General features: G+C 53.9%; 1 pseudogene; it reads right to left on the bottom strand.

The window, feature by feature from the left end:
* Positions 1-9,747: 9,747 nt before the first annotated feature.
* Positions 9,748-11,159, bottom strand: LOC147973915 (uncharacterized; annotated as a pseudogene).
* Between the last annotated feature and the right edge of the window lie 273 nt (positions 11,160-11,432).

Raw genomic sequence — 11,432 nt, forward strand, 5'->3', positions numbered from 1 at the left:
GTCTCCTGTCCTGTGTTCGTTCTACAGCAGCGACGGGTGACTTGCCACCACCGTGTCACTGACTCGTGGGGTCCAGGGCCACGTGTCAATAGCACAAACTGTGTTGAAGTGCAAGCAAAGATACTTTGATTGAGGTTCTTGAGGACACATCTCCATTCTTCATTCTTTCTCGAGTGATGAAAATCTAGTGGTCAATCGATTTTCGTCTCACACTCTTTCTCCTTCCTCTTCATGAACAAACCAATGGCCGACAGTGCTTGCCCTGGTATTCTCTCTAAGCCTCTCTGAGGGAGTCCTGAATTAGGGGGTGTTTGGGTAGTCGGACTATACCTTCAGCCGAACTCCAGGACTATGAAGATACAAGATTGAAGACTTCGTCCCGTGTCCGGATGGGACTTTTCTTGGCGTGGAAGGCAAGCTTGACGATGCGGATATTCAAGATCTCCTACCATTGTAACCGACTTTGTGTAACCCTAACCCTCTCCGGTGTCTATATAAACCGGAGGGTTTTAGTCCGTAGAACAACTTCATCATACAACAATCATACCATAGGCTAGCTTTTAGGGTTTAGCCTCCTTGATCTCGTGGTAGATCTACTCTTGTACTACCCATATCATCAATATTAATCAAGCAGGACGTAGGGTTTTACCTCCATCAAGAGGGCCCGAACCTGGTTAAACATTGTGTCCCTCGTCTCCTGTTACCATCCGGCCTAGACGCACAGTTCGGGACCCCCTACCCGAGATCCGCCGGTTTTGACACCGACATTGGTGCTTTCATTGAGAGTTCCTCTGTGTCGTAGCTTTCAGGCCCGATGGCTTCTTCGATCATCAACCACGATGCAGTCCAGGGTGAAACTTTTCTCCCCGGATAGATCTTTGTCTTCGGCGGCTTCGCACTGCGGGCCAACTCGCTTGGTCACCTTGAGCAGATCAAAAGTTACGCCTCTGGCCATCAGGTCAGGTTTGGAAACCTAAACTACACGACTGACATCCGCGGGGACTTGATCTTCGACGGATTCGAGCCACAGCCAAGCGTGCCGCACTGTCTCGATGGGCATGATATAGCTCTGCCGCCGAACAGCGCCTTGGAGGCCGCACACGCATCGGTTCCGACCATTGATTCGGAGCCCACTACGCCAATCGAGGATCAGCGGTTGGACGCTGCCTCAGGGGCTGCGATCTCATAGGCGATCGAGCCGAACTCTAGCCCCGCACTCCGCATGGCCCGTGACTCCGAGGAGCCGGATTCCTCTCCAAACTCCGAGCCCCCTGCGCCCCCGCCGATCGAATCCGATTGGGCGCCGATAATGGAGTTCACCGCCGCAGACATCTTTCAGCACTCGCCCTTCGGCGACATCCTGAATTCTCTAAAGTCTCTCTCTTTATTGGGAGAGCCCTGGCTGGACTACGGTCAGCAAGGTTGGGATACAGACGATGAAGAAATTCAAAACCCATCCACCACCCACTTCGTAGCCACTGTCGACGACTTAACCGACATGCTTGACTTCGACTCCGGAGACATCGACGGCATGGACGACGATGCAGGAGATGAACAAGAACCAGCACCTGTAGGGCGTTGGAAGGCCACCTCGTCATATGACATATATATGGTGGACACTCCAAAGGATGGAGATGGCGATGGAACAGCGGTGGACGATACCTCTAAGAAACAGCCCAAGCGCCGGCGTCAGCGGCGCCGCTCTAAATCCCGCCAAAGCAAAAACGGTGATTCCAGCACGGGAGATAATACCACTCCGGATAGCGCCGAAGAACACCCCCTCCAGCAAAATTCGGCACAGGAGGATAGAGAAGCCAGCCCTCACGAGAGGGCGGCGGACCAAGAGGTTGAGGACGATAATTATACACCTCCCTCCGAAGACGAGGCAAGCCTCGACGACGACGAGTTCATCGTGCCAGAGGATCTTGCCAAACAAGAGCGTTTTAAATGCAGGCTCATGGCCACGGCAAGCAGCCTCAAGAAAAAGCGGCAACAGCTTAGAGATGATCAGGATTTGCTAGCTGACAGATGGACTGAAGTCCTTGCGGCCGAAGAGTATGAACTCGAACGCCCCTCCAAGAGTTACCCAAAGCGTAGGCTGCTACCCCGACTAGAGGAGGAAGCACCTACATCACCAGCGCATGACATGGCCGACCGGCCACCTCGTGGCCGTGACAGAGAGGCCTCTTGGCCCTCCACTCAAGCCATGCCCCGTCACCGCGTCAAGCATACTAAGGCATGGGAAAATGCGCCCGACCTGCGCGACATCCTGGAGGACAAGGCAAGGCAAACAAGATCGATCTACGGATCGCGCAGGCGCCCCACGGCACGTGACGGTGATCGTCACTCCGGACGCAATGAATCCGGCCGGGCCAAACTCAACAGACAAAGCTCCTTCGAGCTGCGTCGTGATATAGCCCAATACAGAGGTGCCGCACACCCACTATGCTTCATAGATGAAGTAATGGATCATAAAATCCCTGAGGGCTTCAAACCCGTAAACATCGAATCGTACGATGGCACAACAGATCCTGCGGTATGGATCGAGGATTATCTCCTTCATATCCACATGGCCCGCGGCGATGATCTACACGCCATCAAATACCTCCCACTCAAACTTAAGGGACCGGCCCGGCATTGGCTTAACAGCTTGCCAGCAAACTCAATCGGTTCTTGGGAGGACCTGGAAGCCGCATTCCTTGACAACTTCCAGGGCACTTATGTGCGACCACCGGACGCCGATGACCTAAGCCACATAATTCAGCAGCCAGAAGAATCGGCCAGGCAATTCTGGACACGGTTCCTAATAAAGAAAAACCAGATAGTCGACTATCCGGACGCAGAGGCCTTAGCGGCCTTCAAGCATAATATCCGTGACGAGTGGCTGGCCCGGCACCTGGGACAGGAAAAGCCGAAATCTATGGCAGCCCTCACGACACTCATGACCCGCTTTTGCGCGGGAGAAGACAGCTGGCTAGCTTGCAGTAACAACTTAACCAAGAACACTGGTAATTCGAATACCAATGAAAAAAGTGACAGGTCACGTCGGAACAAACAAAAGCGTCGCGTTAACAGCGACAGCAACGAGGATACGACAGTTAATGCCGGATTCCGAGGCTACAAATCCGGTCAACGGAAACAGCCATTCAAAAGAAAAACTCAGGGCCCGTCCAGTTTGGACCGAATACTCGACCGCTTGTGCCAGATACATGGCACCCCCGAAAAGCCAGCCAATCACACCAATAGGGATTGTTGGGTGTTCAAGCAGGCAGGCAAGTTAAGAGCCGAAAACAAAGACAAGGGGTTGCATAGCGGCGACGAGGAGGAGCCCAGGCCGCCGAACAACAATGGACAGAAGGGATTTCTCCCGCAAGTGCGGACGGTGAACATGATATACGCAACCCACATCCCCAAGAGGGAGCGGAAGCGTGCGTTACGGGACGTATATGCGATGGAGCCGGTCGCCCCAAAGTTCAACCCATGGTCCTCCTGCCCGATCACCTTTGATCGAAGGGACCACCCCACTAGCATCCGTCACGGCGGCTTCGCCGCATTGGTTCTAGACCCAATCATTGACGGATTTCATCTCACAAGAGTCCTCATGGACGGCGACAGCAGCCTGAACCTGCTTTACCAGGATACAGTGCGAAAGATGGGCATAGATCCCTCGAGGATCAAGCCCACCAAAACGACCTTTAAAGGCGTCATACCAGGTGTAGAAGCCAACTGTACAGGCTCAGTTACACTGGAAGTGGTTTTCGGATCTCCGGATAACTTCCGAAGCGAGGAGTTAATCTTCGACATAGTCCCGTTCCGTAGTGGCTATCACGCACTGCTCGGGCGAACCGCATTCACAAAATTCAATGCGGTACCGCACTATGCATACCTCAAGCTCAAGATGCTAGGCCCTAGAGGAGTAATCACGGTCAATGGGAACACTGAACGCTCCCTCCGAACGGAGGAGCACACAGCAGCGCTCGCAGCAGAAGTACAAAGCAGCCTCTCTAGGCAGTTCTCCAGTTCGGCCTTCAAAAAGCCGGACACTGTCAAGCGCGCCCGGAGTACCATACAACAAGACCGCCTCGCACGTTCCGATCTAGCATAGCAATGCGGCCCCAACCCTAGCCCTCGCGATATAGCGAAACCAGCGCTTCGCGTACATAACTACGCTCTTGAAATACCATGGGCATAGGGGAAGGGGCACTATCACGGCACGCCCGAAATACGGCTTAAACCGCACCAGGGGCTGCCGGATTCCTTCTTTTTTTCTCTTACTCTCAGGACTCCATACTTCGGACGACCCGTTCGGCAATTCAACTGTCGCACAAACGATGCAAGATCCAGGGAAGCAGACAAGCCACGCCGCATTATGGAACTCCCAGGGGCTTCAGTACCCATCAGTATGGCGTGAGAAGTCCGTCCACTTTCATAAGTGCGGCACCCCGAACTTATAGCACTATATGCATCGGCTTCGAATCATGATTTGGGTCAATAGTTGGGTTTGCCCGGCTCCTATGTTTTGGTGCCTTACGTTCCGCTATATCGGCTAAGGTAGCACTAGGAGAACCACTGCGATTGTGCCCCAGTTGAGCTGGGCCGAGCACCTCATGGAGAAAGCTAAAACTGACTGTCATGATGAGGCGAGAGACCGGTCGCTGTTCGAGAGGTTTTTTGAGTCCTTAAAGGCTTATGCCGCTTCGAGCGAGGAACCGGCTTTGTTCGTCCAAGGCGTGGATAGCGCCCCGAACTCGGTCTTCCGAATACTAGGGGCTTCGCCAAAATTTAAAATTATAGAGTTCTATGGCTAAGTGAGAGTGTTCAAGCATTATAGTCCGATTGCCTTGTTCGTTGTGCTGACCGCCTCCCTCGACGGACCCAATCATGGGAAAAAGAGCGCTCAGGTTTATCCGGAACACCCCAGCACTAGTGGCATGGGGGCAGAAGCCGATGACTGGCCATCTCTCAATTTTTTGATAAACGGCCGCACAGAAAGTAATATTTTAAATTCAAGCATTGCTTAGCGCATATGAACAAGTTTTCAGCGCACAGGATAACACGAGCGAGTTCATTCAAAAATTACATCCTTGGTACATTCATCCGCCACAAGGCGGGCACCAGCAAGAACATCCTTGTAATAGTTCTCGGGCTTGCGATGCTCCTTCCCCTACGGGCACCTTCGATGCAGACGGAGCGCTTGATGACCTCGAGCCTTGGACAAGCCTCCACCAGCCGCCGCACCAGTCCGAAGTAGCTCCCAGGCAGGGCCTCTCCAGGCCACAGCCGAACTATGAAGCCCTTCAGGGCCTGTTCGGCCGCCTTGTGGAGCTCGACCAGCTGCTTCAGCTGGTCACTCAAGGGCACAGGGTGTCCGGCCTCAGCGTACTGAGACCAGAACACCTTCTCCGTCGAGCTTCCTTCCTCGGCTCGGTAGAATGCAGCGGCATCGGATACACTGTGGGGAAGATCTGCGAATGCCCCTGGAGAGCTCCGGATTTGGGTAAGTAACAAGTAGTTTACTTTTATATGTCTGCTTTGCATATAGAATGCCTTACCCGCCGCTATCTTTTTCACCGCATCCAATTCCTGGAGGGCCTTCTGGGCTTCGGCCTTGGCAGATTTGGCAGTTTTAAGGGCCGCAGCAAGCTCGGACGCTCGCGTCTTTGAGTCGAGCTCCAAACTCTCATGTTTTTGCATGAGAACCTGAAGCTCTTGCCGCACCTCGCCAACCTGCGCCTCAAATTTCTCCCGCTCGGCGCGCTCCGTGGCCACTTTCTTCTCGGCCTCGGACAGCGCCTGCTTGAGGGTCGCCACCTCAGTTGTGGCCCCTACAATAAGCAGTATACTCCTGTCATTTTTTTCAATTGCGCCTTCCTATAGGCATTTTTTCTATAAGGTATCTCTTACCTTCTTTCTCCTCGAGCTGCTGTTTGGCAAGGCCGAGCTCTTGCTCGGTCCGCTCGAGGCCCTGCTTCAGGGCACCCACCTCCGCAGTCAGTGCGGCGGTGGCCAGCAACGAAGCCTGCATACGTATATTGACTCCTTTTTAGTTAGACTCCTGCGATATTTAATAGATCCTCTATTCGGCTTTTCTTTCCGAACGCCAAACAGAGCATCAGGGGCTACTGTCTATACGGTAATATTTTTACATATTTTTACTTACCTCGAAGCCTGTTAGAAGGCTAGCACAAGCTTCAGTCAGTCCGCTTTTGGCGGACCGAACCTTCTGGACCACCGTACTCATGATGGCACGGTGCTCCTCGTCGATGGAGGCGCCCTTATGCTCCTCCAGCAGATTGTCTGGCGCCTCCGGTTGGACGGAGGACGCCGGCTCAGTAGGCTTGCTCCTCTTGGCAGGAGTTCGCCTACCGCGATCCGGAACCGTTGATGATTCCGGCGCAGTGTCCGGCTTAAAGCCGGACTTGGAGCCCAGGGGGGTCTTGTCCCCTTCACTCCTAGAGTCCGGGAGGTCGCCTCGCGGCTCCTCCTGGACCACCTCCTCTCGCCCCGGAGCTTGTCGCGACGCCACTTCGGCGTCATCCGCAGCACAGGGGGAAGCAGCGGGCGGAACTAAATTCATGTCCGATGAATCTAGGGAGCCGCTCGACGACTCGTCGAGCCCGTCCTTGGGCGGACTGCATGATTATATCCGACATTAGGGAAAGCTATGCAACAAAAGGAATATCACGAGTTACTCTGGTATCCGAACACTTACGATCTCGCCGGACGCTTGGCCCTGTCCGGCCACTCCTCTTCGTCCTCGTCAGCGTCGGGGACGTAGTCCGGCGGAGGGGTTTTCCTCTTCTTGGACCCCTCGGCCTCCTCTACTGGGGCGGCCTTCCTCTTCTTTCCTCCCCCCGCTGGAGGGGGAGAGGTTTCTTCTTCCTCCTCCTCGTCTTCACGGGAGGAGTGCGTCTCGGACTCGTCGGACGACGAGTCCGACACCACCATATGCCGGGAACTCTTTCGAGTCCCCGTGGCCTTCTTCTTCTTGGCCTTCTTCTCCGGCACCACATAAGGTGCCGGAACTAGCAGCTTCTCTAGGAGAGCAGGGGCTGGGTCTTCGGGCAAGGGAGCCGGACAGTTAATCTGTCCGGACTTCTCCCGCCAATCCTGTCAAAGGTGAGGGAGTTTAGATCCCGCATATAGTCAAACTATGAAAAAACTTAACATCCTGTAAAAGATGGAAATATCTTACCTCGCCAGCAAGACGCTGCGAGCTGAATCCGCGGTCTTCAGAGGCGGATGTGGGAGCCTTGGCGCCTTTGGTTAGCCCCCTCTAGACATCTTCGTACGTCGTGTCGAAGAGCCTGCGCAGAGTTCGGTGCTGCGCTGGGTTGAACTCCCACAAATTGAAGTCCCGTTCTTGACATGGAAGGATCCGGCGGACGAGCATGACCTGGATTACGTTGACAAGCTTGAGATGCTTGTTCACCAGGGACTGGATGCATTTTTGCAGTCCAGTCAACTCTTCTTCGTCGCCCCACGACAAGCTCGTCTCCTTCCAGGACGTGAGCCGCGTAGGGGGTCCGGATCGGAATTCAGGGGCTGCCATCCACTTCGGATCGCGTGGCTTGGTGATGTAGAACCACCCTGACTGCCACCCCTTCAAGGTCTCCACAAAGGAGCCCTCGAGCCATAGGACGTTGGCAATTTTGCCCGCCATGGCACCTCCGCACTCCGCCTGGTTGCCGCGCACCACGTTTGGCTTGACGTTGAAGGTCTTGAGCCAGAGGCCGAAATGGGGGCGAATGCAAAGGAAAGCCTCGCACACGATGATAAACGCCGAGATATTGAGGATGAAGTTCGGGGCCAGATCGTGGAAGTCTAGGCCATAGTAGAACATGAGCCCGCGGACAAATGGGTGGAGAGGAAAACCCAGTCCGCGGAGGAAGTGGGGAAGAAATACTACCCTCTCATGGGGCCTTGGGGTGGGAAGAAGCTGCCCCTCCTCAGGAAGCCGGTGCGCGATGTCTTTGGACAAGTATCCGGCCTTCCTTAACCTTTTGACATGGCCCTCCGTGACGGAGGAGACCATCCACTTGCCTCCCGCTCCGGACATTGTTGGAGAGGGTTGAGGTAGAAAGTGCGGGCTTGGGCGCTGGAGCTCGGGTGCACAAAAGATGGATAGGCAAAGGAGGAAGAAGGCGTAGGTAAAAAGGTGGATCCTTATCCCCTTATATGGCCGGATGCGACTATGCATCCCCACCAGCCTAGTAAAACTTGCTTGCCTCCCAAGTGCCGTGATAAGTGGCGTGGTTGGGTTACCCACGTCCGTATTAACGAGAATCCCGTAAACAAAGGGGACATGATCTCTGCTTTGACAAGACGTGCCAAGGAAACCGCCTCGCAAAACACGCTGAGGTGGAGAAGTGAAAACGATTCGAATAAAGGCTTGGCCGTAGTGTGATGTCACGTTGTGGAATACGTCAACAGATTAGATTTGTGTTAATATTATTCTCTCTATGGCAATACGTGGAAGCTTATTTTGCAGAGCCGGACACTACTCTTGGTGTTTACAAACTTTTATGAAGAATTTGGAGGAGGAACCCGCCTTGCAATGCCGAAGACAATCTGCGCGCCGGACTCGTCGTCATTGAAGCCTGGTTCATGGGCTACTGAGGGAGTCCTAGATTAGGGGGTGTTCGGGTAGCCGGACTATACCTTCAGCCGAACTCCAGGACTATGAAGATACAAGATTGAAGACTCCGTCCCGTGTCCGGATGGGACTTTCCTTGGCGTGGAAGGAAAGCTTGGCGATGCGGATATTCAAGATCTCCTACCATTGTAACCGACTTTGTGTAACCCTAACCCTCTCCGGTGTCTATATAAACCAGAGGGTTTTAGTCCGTAGGACAACTTCATCATACAACAATCATACCATAGGCTAGCTTTTAGGGTTTAGCCTCCTTGATCTCGTGGTAGATCTACTCTTGTACTACCCATATCATCAATATTAATCAAGTAGGACGTAGGGTTTTACCTCCATCAAGAGGGCCCGAACCTGGGTAAAACATTGTGTCCCTCGTTTCCTGTTACCATCCGGCCTAGACGCACAGTTCGGGACCCCCTACCCGAGATCCGCCGGTTTTGACACCGACACTCTCCTTCTTCTTCTTGGGCGCCGGCAACCCACCGTGCACTCGCACCCAAAGGCATAGCCAAGTTGGGAGCATGCCCCGGGCAAACAGCCTAGCTACAATAGTAAATAGTGCCAAATAATGTTCTGATTGCTACAGTGAATGAAGCACTAGGGCCTAGCGACGCCTTTGCTCATGCCCGGCAAGCCTCAGACTTGCTCCCGCCAGACATGCCGTCGGTCGCGGCACCCCCTTCTCATTCTACTTCATGCCAAGGCTTCGCCGGGATGCCAGGGCCAGCTACGTCGCTCTCGTCTCTACCTAGTAGCTCTGCTTCTTCAACGAAATTCGATCGACGCCAATTCTGTTTTCAATTGTAGATAGAAAACATGTGAAATGTTTAGTTGTGAGTTGTGACTGCCCACTGGCTAGTTCCTCAAACCCGAAGAGAAAACACAAAAGTTTATGCATCGTTGCTTGCAAGCACCTCAATAGTCGATATCGATTTTGCACTAAAATTTGTGTACTTGCGCCATCTGAAAAAGAAACAAAACATTTCCAGAAGTTCAAGCCGGTGGACAAATTTATTTCTACGGTGTCTTGTGTGTAACAGGACAACTTCCAAGGCAATTTGCGTCACAAGAACCTGTTGTAACTTCAGTAGTTTGCATTAGCACATTTCAATAAAAAAAGGGTCGCCAAGAGAAAATTCAGACCCTCTCTGGAAACATCCTTGAAGATCAGAACAGCCAGTGACCAGCATTATGTAGACTTCACCGTGCACAGACCCCAGACTCGCTACTTTGGAATGCACCGCCTCCACGGTGCAGCCAGCAGACAACAGAAGCAACACCTGCTTGAGCATCGATGCACTCTCGACAAAATATTTGAGGAAGGCGAGCTCACTTCGACCCCCCTCAGAAATCATGGAAGATCAGCTCCTTGATGCACGACTGGATGCATTCTACGGTACCAGAGTCATGCCAGGACTTTAGGTTGAGCTTGCTAGTGGATTGATCAGATTTTCCACACTGAAAATTTCCATCAATTAAATGCACATGAAGTTCATCAGCTGATGATAAAAATTCCAGACTAAAAAATTCCATCAATTAAATAGGTTGGGCACATGCAAACATAAGCTGAAAGAGGGAGGGCTTCACCTTGATGTGGAGCGTCTCGACATTAGGAAAGCATCTGAGGACACTCGGAATCATCTTGGCATCATTGCGTACATCGAAACGCACCTCCAGAGCCAGGACTGTCACACTTGGTACCATGGTTCTTGGGCTCACTCTTGTCCCAGCCTGCAAATGCAATTCACAGTGCAATCATCTTCAATTATAAGAGAAATGAAATCACAAATTGAAAGTTAACAACAGTCTCGGCACCTTGATGATGGTGTTGCCGACATTGAAGACGTGATTCCCTGTGTCCAACTGCAAGTAGGCCAGCAATTGCAGCTTAGGGGCATGGCCGATCCTGACCTTGGTGCAGCCCGTGTCAGGGGTCCAACCCTCCAAATTGATTAGGCGCTGAAGGCGTGGGGCGCTCACCACGAAGATCTCCTCCTTGGCGGTTGACGAGGATGAGCTCCTATACCCCCTTGGCGGCGAGGAGCTGGAGCCAGGGCGTGAGCAGGTGGCCGGACTCCTCCGTGCAGCTGTTGGTGAGGTGGACGCAGCGGAAGGGCCCTGGGTGCGCCTCAAGGACGCGGGACAGGGTGGAGGCTGCCGGGGACGGGGAGAGGTCCGCGTCGGTGAGGACGAGCGGGATGGAACGCCAGACCCCGCGCCAGCAGCGGGAGAGCGCGGCGGTGCGCGCGGCGTCCTTGATGGGCAGGAGGGAGACGATGCGGCGGAGTATCACGTCGGGGAGGCGGCTGACGCGGTTGACGGGGTCGTCGGAGGGGAGGGCGGAGAGGCGAGCGACGGCGGAGACGGGCGGGTCGGGGAGTGTGTGGTGGATGCAGTAGAGCAAGCGGGCCAAGATCTCGTTTATCTCGTGTGGTTCACGCCCGTGGTGCATCATATCGGTCAGCATCGCGGCCCCGAGGGCGCCCGGAGCCGACGCCGGCGGCGGCATGACCTCGGCGGAGACGAGGGTTTTGAGCGGCGCGAGCTATCGGTGGACGGCGGAACACCAAAGGGGAACGAAATGCAGATACAGGTGTGGGGGCAAGTCACACCCACCCTCCAAACCAGATCTTACGGTGAGGATGAATCAAGGGAGACGTACCCCTCCATCTGAGAAAATCCTAGGGAAAATGACGTCAATCGTGCAACGCGCCTTCCCTCTCGGGCGGCAGCCGGCCGACCTCGTCCGCTTGCCTCACCATCGTCGTCGGTCTCAACTTTC

The sequence above is a fragment of the Triticum urartu genome, chromosome 5A (assembly GCF_056163025.1).
Source record: "Triticum urartu cultivar PI428250 chromosome 5A, HENAU_Tu73, whole genome shotgun sequence".
NCBI lineage: Eukaryota > Viridiplantae > Streptophyta > Magnoliopsida > Poales > Poaceae > Triticum > Triticum urartu.